Source organism: Euprymna scolopes, chromosome 6 (genome assembly GCF_053919585.1).
Source record: "Euprymna scolopes isolate OS-2025 chromosome 6, ASM5391958v1, whole genome shotgun sequence".
In the NCBI taxonomy this organism is placed as follows: Eukaryota; Metazoa; Mollusca; class Cephalopoda; order Sepiida; family Sepiolidae; genus Euprymna; species Euprymna scolopes.
This window is the reverse complement of record NC_136487.1, coordinates 161,690,352-161,700,475: the sequence shown is the minus strand read 5'-3', so window position 1 is coordinate 161,700,475 and position 10,124 is coordinate 161,690,352. Positions and strand designations below refer to the sequence as shown.

The following is a 10,124-nucleotide window of genomic DNA, read 5'->3' as shown; positions in this document are numbered from 1 at the left end:
TTTAGAAGATTTTAGCATATATGTATGTATATTATTAGAGCTGTGACAACAGAATATTCTTATCATTGTTTTTACTCTCGAGTATATATCCGACACAGTTAGACACAGTTAATCAACCAAGAACCACATCACTCAATATTAAAATATAAAATATATCAACGGATACACACTCGAGAATCAAAACAACGAAAAGAATATGCTGTTATCTTGAAGATTTATTCTTTCATCTACGGCGAGAAAATTAGACTTAAGATGAGAAAAGTGGGATTTGAAAACCGACACCCGAGAGAAAGGGCACTTTCGTGGAACAAAAATTGCCTGGGTATCTCCATCGTCATTTTCCGTTAAGGAGTGTCTTAGGCGATTATCAATAAAATAACTTTTTCCAGAAGCCCAGAAAAATAGACCACATAGAAAAGCGTAAGACCATACATCAACCTGACAGAGTTAACACATTTGATAAAAGCCTAAACCTTAGTTGATAGGAACTAACCTCAAAGGGGGTTGAGTTAATCAAGGCTCGTTTTCTTTAGTCTTTTATTAAGCAAAATACCTTAAAACCTTTGGTATTAAGATTGAGTTATGTTTGAAATAAAACTTACAATGTAATCCTAATTAGCCTTAATTTAATATGTATTTATCAAACCTTCAATCGCTTACTAAATTTCTGACTATTTTTCCCTTTCTCTCTAAATCTATATCATGTGATTGTTTAAATTTATAAATAATAATAATAATAATAATAATAATAATAATGATATCTCTCTCTCTCTCTCTCTCTCTCTCTCTCTCTCTCTATATATATATATATATATATATATATATATAAAGGTAAACGTGCCTGTGTGTGTCTGTGTGTTTGTGTACATTTCCCTACGCAATAACTCTGTCAATATTAAGTCTAAAGACTCGAAATTTGATATACAGGGTACTGTGATTTGGAGAAATCGACGTAATCGGTTTTCGGCCAGAAATTTGGCGATTAAAGGGTCAACGCCGGGCACCCATGCTAGTAATAATAATAAAATACCGAGAAAGTACCAAGCCGGATATAACTTCTCTAACACGAAGGAAAAAATAAACCACCTGATGCACATGGACGACCTGAAACTCTTTGCAAGGACCAAAAATGATCTAGAGACATTAATAAATACCACTAAGATCTTGAGCCAGGATATCCAAATAGAGTTTGGTATGGAAAAGTGCACACCACTAGTTATAAGAAAGGAAAAACTAAAGACGATAGAAGGCATGGAACTACCCAAAACAAACGGAGATGAGGGCACTAGGGGAACAAGGCGTCTGTAAATACCTAGGAGTACTGAAAATAGCCACCATCAAAGCAACAGAAATGAAAGAGAGAATTGGAAAGGGATACCCCAGGAGAACCAGAAAATTTCTCGAAACCAGTATCACTAGTAAGATACTCTGGACCGTTCATAAGGTGAACTAAAGAAGAACTGAGACAACTTGATCAGAAGACCAGGAAACTTATTACCATGCACAACGCACTACATCCGAAGGACGATGTTGACAGACTCTACTCTACGTAAAAAGGAAAGGCAGCGGGAGGGGACTGGTTAATATAGAAGATTGTGTGAATAACAACAACAACAACAACAAAAACTAGAAAAATACTTAATGCAAAACACTGAAAGAATAATCATAGCAGCGAGACACTAAAATAAATCAATACAACAGAAAAAAGAGAAACAGAGGATAAGACAAGAAAAGAAAAATAGGAAGAGAAACAACTACACGGAAGATTCATAAGGAAGATAAGAGATGAAAATAACGAATATACTTCGACATGGATGCAAAAAGGACACCTGAGCCGAGAAACTGAATCCCTACTGGAGCACAAGACAATTCGATAAGAACCAACCCCAAAGCAAAGATCGACAAAACACAAGAAAACAGCAAATGCAGACTCCGTGGACAAAGAAACGAAACGATAAACCATATAATAAGTGAATGTAGCAAACTGGCCCAAAATGAATACAAGAACAGACACGGCCAAGTGGGAAGGGTAGTACATTTGGAATTATGCAAACAAACGCATCTCGAACGCACAGACAAGCGGTACAAACATAAGCCGGTAACAGTACTTGAAAACGAGAATCACAAAGTCCTATGGGACATGGACATGCAAAGTTATAAACCCATCCAAGCTAGAAGACCGGATGTCGTAATAATTAACAAGAAAGAAAAATCCTGTCAAATCGTAGACTTTGCCGTTCCAGCTGACCACAGGGTGAATATCAAAGAAAGGAGAAACGGAGCAAATGCATAAATCTATCCAGAGAGCTGAAAGGGATATGAAAGATGAAGAAAATCAAAATAATACATATAATAGTAGGATCACTAGGAACAATCCCGAAAAACTTTAAAAAAAGAATGTGAGAAATTAGAATCAAAGGAATGACGGGAAAAATACAACAAACAACAATTATGAAAACAGCTGAAATATAAAGGAAAATCCTTGAATGTGGAAACAAACACACATGAGCCACAAACACGGGCCAGACAAACTGCTGCAAAGGCAAAACATGAAACATTACATGGAACCAAGAACACTGAAACCGCATATCCATAAGTTCTCTAACCCTAACCCCATTACCATATCACTGCCACCTCCCTCCAAAAGAGCGAGACCAAATAACCAAGTAGAGTCAAGGAGGAAGGAAAGACCGATGAACTGACCAGACCCCAGCTGAATAAGTGTGAAGAGAACTGGGATCTTGGGGAGGCTTATTGCCCAGCAAAGACAAATAGCTGCTGCCAACGAGAAATCAATGGCAAACAGCCGTTGCGATAATGCAAATTTATTTGCAAATGTTATCAAAAGAGGAGGAGAGTACTGGAAATCTGGGGAAACTTGTTGTCACTCAGCTTCCAGGGAACACCACAGGCTGTTTTCATGGAAAGGTTTCTGAAGACCTGTGTGAAAGTTCCTTGTGAGCCAATAATAACAAAAGATAAAATTGGAAAGGAATTCCTCAGAAGAACAAAAAAACTCATCGAAACTAAACTATATAGTAGAAACCTAATTAAAGGAAAAAACACGCGGGCAGTGTCATTAGTAAGATAGTCTGGACTGTTTATAAGCTGGACCAAAGAAGAACTAAGGAAGTTCGACCAGAAGACTAGGAAGTTCATGACGATGCACAATGCACTATACCCAACAGAATGACCGACTCTAGGTGATAAGATGGAGGAAGAGGACTGGTTTGTATATAAGACTGTGTAAATAACACAATAAAAGCATTAGAAAAATACATAATGCAGAACACGGAAAGAATAATTACTGCAACAAGAGACACGTAATAAAACAAACAAAATAGAAAAAGAGACGATGAATAAGACGAAGAAAGAAAAATGGGAAGAGAAACAGTTACACGGACGATTCATAAGGATGACAAAAGATGAGACTAACGAAAACATTCGGAAATGGCTACAAAAAGGAAACCTAAACAGAGAAACTAAATTTCTAATAACGCGATTAGAACGAACCACATTAAATCAAGTATCGACAAGACACAAGAAAACAGCAAATGCAGCAGCTGTACTGGAAAATGAAAGTCACAAGATCCTATGGCACATGGATATACAAACGGATAAATTCATCCAAGCAAGAAGACCGTATATCATAATAGTTAACAAAAAGGAAAAGTCCTGCCAGATTGTAGATTTTGCCGCTCCAGCAGACCACAAAGTGAAGATCAAGGAGATGAAGAACACGGAACTGGCCAAAGAGCTCAAAGGGATCATTAGAAAATGAAGAAAATCAAGATAACACCACAAATAGTAGGACCGCGAGTAACAGTACCGAAAAAAATCTATGAAAAAAAATTGGGGGACATTGGAATCAGAGGGATGACTGAGAAAATACAACGGATAACAATAATGAAAATACAACGGATAACAATAATGAAAACTGCAAAAATATTAACGAAAACCCTTGAATGTGGACTACAGGCACAAACTGAACACACAGAAATGGCTACAGATGTAAAACACAAAGAGGCATCAAATGGAATCATGAAAACTGAAACAGTATAATGGTTTTTGTGTGTCATTATAAACTAGCACCACGCCAAATAAATAAGAAGGGTCAGGGTGGATGGAAAGACCGAGGAGAGAAAGAATTAACCAGATCTCCGCTGGTTTCGTGCAAAAAAGACCGGGACTTTGAGGAAGGCTTATTGCCAAATTCCAGTGAAGGCCATGGTTACTGTCAATGAGAAATCAATGGTAAGCGACTGTTGCGATAACGCAATATTTTTGCAAAGATTATCGAAAGAGATGGAGAGTACTGGAAATCTGGGGTGACTTGTTGCCACTCAGACTCCGGAAAACACCAGAAGTTGTTCTCAAAGGGCAATCATTGATAATGACTTTTGTGACTGCTCCTAGTGACTAAATAATAACCAAAAAACCCAATGCGACCCTGCCTTCCTTATTTTATTTTGTGTTACTATAAACTGCCGCCACACCAAATAAGTGAAGAGGGTCAAGACTAATAGGCGTTACCAACGAGAAATCAATGCTAAACGGCTGTTGCAATAACGCAAATTCATTTACAAAGGTTACCGAAAGAGGTGGAATATACTGAAAATATGGGGAAACTTGTTATCATTCAGACTTCAGGGAAAACCACAGGTTGTTCTCAAAGAGAAATCTTCGATGATGATTTATGTGAAACTCATAGTGAGTTATAATAATAATAATAATAATAATAATAATAATAATAATAATTCTGATTTCGTTTATGAACGTCTCTGGAAAGGGATGGGATTCATTTCCAGAGGATTTCCCTTAATCCCGGCTTCAAACCAGGAGCTTCAAAGATCAAGGGTTTTCCTAAGGATGTTTGTGGTACCTATAATTGCAGAGGTTTGAAGGCCGCCTAAAACATCGGGGATTTGTAGTTTTTTCAATTGTCCTTCCAGACGACTTGATACTACTCCTTGTGTACCAACTACGACCGTGATTATTTGTGTTTTAACCCCGTGTATACGTCTTATCTCCAAGTCCAATGGAACATAATTGTTCCACTTCTCATTCTCCTTCTCTCTCACATTCCTGTCCCAGGGTACTAAGAATTCTACAATCTGCCAGTTTTTTGAGACATTGTCAATGACGACAAAATCTGGACGATTATGTTCTAATTGCTTGGTCCTTATGACACTTTTGTCCCACCATACCTCTACCTTGCTATCCTCACTTGTTCTGACTTCATCAGCCACCTCCTCAAACCATTTTCCAGCACACCCCTCTGACACACCTCCCAATATATCCGGAGTCCTATGCGATCGTGTCTTTTGCGGTACTCTCTCTGGACCAGTCCACTACACCCTGCTGCAAGGTGCGCAATTGACTCTGAGGTCTTACTACAAATCCGGCATTCTGCAACAACTTCCTCTCCAAGAACCACTTTTTTGAACAATCGTGTTCCTAATGCCTGCTCTTGTACTGCACAAATAAAAGCCTCAGTACTCTTAGCCAGATACCCAGCTCTAAGCCATTGCCATGATCTTTCATCAGCCACTTCTGCTATATCCTGGAAGAACCTTCCATGCATTTTCTTCCTAGACAGTTCCTCTGCCCTTTTTCTATCCATACGTTTCACATAATCAGACTTGGTCTCACATACCCCCACTTTATTGGCCAAAACCTTAAGCATCCACTCCTCACTTCTAACCACATGCTCCTTCAACGACATCTCCTTGGTTCTAACACAATCTTTTACACTTTTCAATCCTCTCCCACCATCTTTCCTCTTTTGATACAGCCTCGCTACACTACTTCGAATGTGAAATATACCAAATATTGCTAAAACTTTTCTTGTTTTGATATCCATGGCATGCAAATCCTTGTCAGAGCATTCTAAAATTCCCACACTGTATCTCAAAACACTGACTGCCCATGCATTTACTGCTTTCATTAGGTTTCCTCCATACAGTTTTGACTTTGCAATTAGTTTCACTCTTCTAAGATACTCCTTCCTGACTTTTTCTTTCATTTCTGTTCATGATGCCTACACCTCCAGCACTCCCAAATACTTATATGCTGTAGCTTCTATATCTTTCATGATTTCTTCATTTGGCAGCACTATTCCATTCGAATGAACCTTCACTCCTCTTTTCATCACCAGCACCGCACATTTACTAATCCCAAACTCCATCCCAATGTCTTCTGAGTATGTCCCCACAAGTTCTACTAGTCTCTACATTTCCTTTTCATTTCTACCGAATATTTTCAAATCATCCATAAAGAGTAGATGGTTGAGGCGTCTGTCACCAGATCCAAAGTTATACCCCAGTTTTTCTCTCTTCAAGAGGATGCTCAGTGGTATCATTATCATTACAAAAAGAAGTGGCGATAACGAATCTCCTTGAAATATCCCACGTTTAATGCCAACCTGCCCTATCTCCTCTCTGTTTTCTGTCAGCACCGTTTTCCATTGAGCCATACTTGTCTTCAAAAGCCCTGCCACATTCTCGGCAACCTTCATCATCAATAGTGTTTCACGTATCCATGAATGAGGAACCATGTCATAAGCCTTTTTGTAATCGATCCATGCTACGCTCAGATTCCTCTTCTTCTTCTTCGCAGCCTGCATTATTGCTTTATCAATTAGTAGTTGCTCTTTAATACCTCTCGAGCCTTTCCGGCACCCAATTTGTTCGTCAGGAAAAACACCATTACTCTCTAGATGTTCATAAATTTTCTCCGCAAATATTCTAGTTAACAGTTTCCACATCAATATCAGAGATGTAATTGGTCTATAATTATTGGCATCTGTTCCTTTTGCAGGATCTTTTCTAATCAGTGTTGTTCTTCCCTTCACAAGCCAATCAGGGACATCTCTCGACTACAACTCTTTGCAGAGCAGCAGCTATAGGTGGATAAAGGCATGGAAACTGTTTAAATCAGAAGCCCATCACTCCATCTGGACCAGGTGCCTTCCAGTTTGTCATCCTTCGTATGCCAGCTTTAACGTCATCGATGGTTATCTCAATGTTCTTCATCTGCTGCATTTCTGATAGCCTTTCTCTGACCTCTCCCAACCAGCTAGCCTTCTCATTATATCTCCCTTCGACAGACCAAATCTCACTCCAGAACTTCCTTGCATCTTTTGCATTTTGAGTGTTGTTATTTCCCGCCTGTTTACTACCATTTAATTCTTTATACAGCTGAGACTGATTGTTCCGGAAAAGGTTGTCCTGCTGAAATGCAACACTTTTTCCAACAAAGTTCATAATTTTCATACCACCAGTGTGGACCTTCTCTTTCAACATTGTTAGAACGTTCATCGTTCCTTTTTCCAGCAATCTATACCTCCTTTCAAGCGCGTCCTTGGCTTTCTGTCCTAGTTTAACTCCATTTCTTATTTCTTCGATCGATTCGCAATAACGTATGACGCTGCATACAGAAGCCTGTTAAGTTCCGTAATCGATATGTTCTTTCTTATGATGTTGTGAATTACTCCTTGAATTATTTTTACCTCGTTTTCCACCTTCCACCAATCACTACTCTTCATACTTGGAATCTCTATGATATCGTCTCTAAGAAAAACCTCTCTTAACTTCTGAAGTATTTCTTTTTCTACAGAAGTCAAAGTTCGAGCTTAATAATAATAATAATAATAATAATAATAATAATAATAATAATAATAATAATAATAATTATTAACGAGAATTTCCAATTCCACGATGCGTTCTATATAAATCTAATTGAATATTATATTTCATTTTAAATAATGAATGTTTGTTCAGGTCAATATTATTTTCCAAATGTAGCAGGATCTGTGTCCTGGCGTTGCCCAGAGAACTATATATATATATATATATATATATATATATATATATATATATATATATATATATATATATACATATATATATATATATGCATACATATGAGTAGAAAATGTAAAGATATCGTAGAATTGAATTTAAATTATTTTATTCAAAAGAAGTAATACGAAATAAAGGTGAAATGTTCTTTATTCTATGGAGCTTGATATACAGGCTCTACTCCTCAGAGGAAAAAATGTTGGTAAAACGTATGTATAGATAAATACCTATTTTTGCTGGTTAGCTCATATTTTGAAAACCGTAAGGAAAAAAAAGGTTTATTAAAAGAAAAAAAAGTTTATAGGAAAGTGAAAAAGAATACTCAGCAGTATCCTATAGTTTTCGTTGCAAACATCACGCGAGATTTAAAAGGTCGTAATTATATATATATTATTTTTCTATATATATATACCACTAGTTAGCATTCTCAAAACAAAATTAACAGCTAATTTCCTTTATGCAGATGCCTGAACTGTCATAATATTACGTCTTACACATATTTCGTTGAATAGCGAATTATCACTAAACATCGAACATGGATGCTGGAAAATTATTTATATATATATATATATCTTGAGTGTGTATATATATATATATATATATATATATATATATATATATATATATATATATATATATATATATATATATTAGGTTGGTGCAAAATAATGCCGTTATTATCATATATATATATATATATATATATATATATATATATATATATATACGTCATAATGTTTGCACCAACGAAATATATATTCTTCAGCAATTAAAAACTGACATGTTTTGTTAATCCGATAAAATCGTAGTGTTTTATAGGTAATGATCGAAACACGTTTGTATAAATAAATAAATAAATATATATATATATGTGTGTGTGCGTGTGTGTGTGTGTGTGTATTTGCATTTTTAGTTATGTAGAACTGAGAATTACAGAATTCTAGGAATGTCTATTAATTAATTTTAATTGGGTAAAAGCACACGGAAATATCAAAGCAGCGATTCCGATGAGATTAGTTGAGATATCCGGCAATTAAGGTCTCGGGCGTATTTGCCTTGTCAAACCCAAAAGATTCTGCAGCGCAGACACAACACACATGGTGAGAAATTCAGCCAGCTCTGAGACGGTCAACATACTAGCGCCCAAATACAAGCCCATCTGCCCTCCAAGAGTTCCTGAAACGAGAAATAAACAATGTCAAAGATTGTCGTTTTGGCAATAAAAAGCCGATATCTTCGTTTATAAAATAACACACCGGAAAAAAACAAAAAAAACAAACAAACAAACAAACAAACAAACAAAATACCTTGTATATTTTTATGAATCACTATTTCTTTCCTATTATCTTAGTTTTATTTGTCTTCTATGTTATTTAGAATAAGATACTCACTAAATTCATAATTCATGAAAAGCACATAACTGACTCTTATTAGTAATAGTATTAGTAAAAGTATTAGTAATAGTATTAGTATTAATGATACTAATATTATTATTAATAGTAATAGTATTAGTAATAGTAATAGTAATCGTAATATTAATAGTAATAGTATTAGTAATATTAATAGTAATAATATTAGTAATATTAATAGTAATAGTATTAGTAATATTAATAGTAATAGTATAAGTAATAGTAAAAGTAATAGTATTAGTTATATTTATAGTAATACTATTAGTAATAGTAATAGTAATAGCATTAGTATTAGTATTAGTAATGGTAATAGTAATAGTATTAGTAATAGTAATAGTATTAGTAATATTAATATTAATAGTAATAGTAATAGTAATAGCAATAGTAATAGTATTAGTGATAGTAATAGTATTAGTAATAGTAATAGTAATAGTAATAGTATTAGTAATAGTATTAGTATTATTAATAGTATTAGTATTATTAATAGTATTAGTAATATTAATATTAATAGTAATAGCATTAGTAATAGTAATAGTAATAGCAATAGTAATAGTATTAGTGATAGTAATAGTATTAGTAATATTAATAGTAATAGTAATAGTAAGTGTATTAGTAATAGTAATAGTATTAGTATTATTAATAGTATTAGTATTATTAATAGTATTAGTAATAGTAATATTAATAGTAATAGTATTAGTATTAGTAATAGTATTAGTATTATTAATAGTATTAGTAATAGTAATAGTATTAGTAATAGCAATAGTAATAGTATTAGTATTATTAATAGTGATAGTATTAGTAATAGTAATAGTATTAGTAATAGTAATAGTAATAGCAATAGTATTAGTATTAG

General features: G+C 34.7%; 1 long non-coding RNA gene across 1 annotated transcript in view; it reads right to left on the bottom strand.

The window, feature by feature from the left end:
- Positions 1–8,604: 8,604 nt before the first annotated feature.
- LOC145278093 (uncharacterized) overlaps positions 8,605–10,124 on the bottom strand; it is a 172,551-nt gene continuing 171,031 nt past the window's right edge. The window contains exon 3 of the long non-coding RNA XR_013868335.1: positions 8,605–9,038. This is a non-coding gene — a long non-coding RNA (uncharacterized LOC145278093). The remainder of the gene's footprint in view (positions 9,039–10,124) is intronic.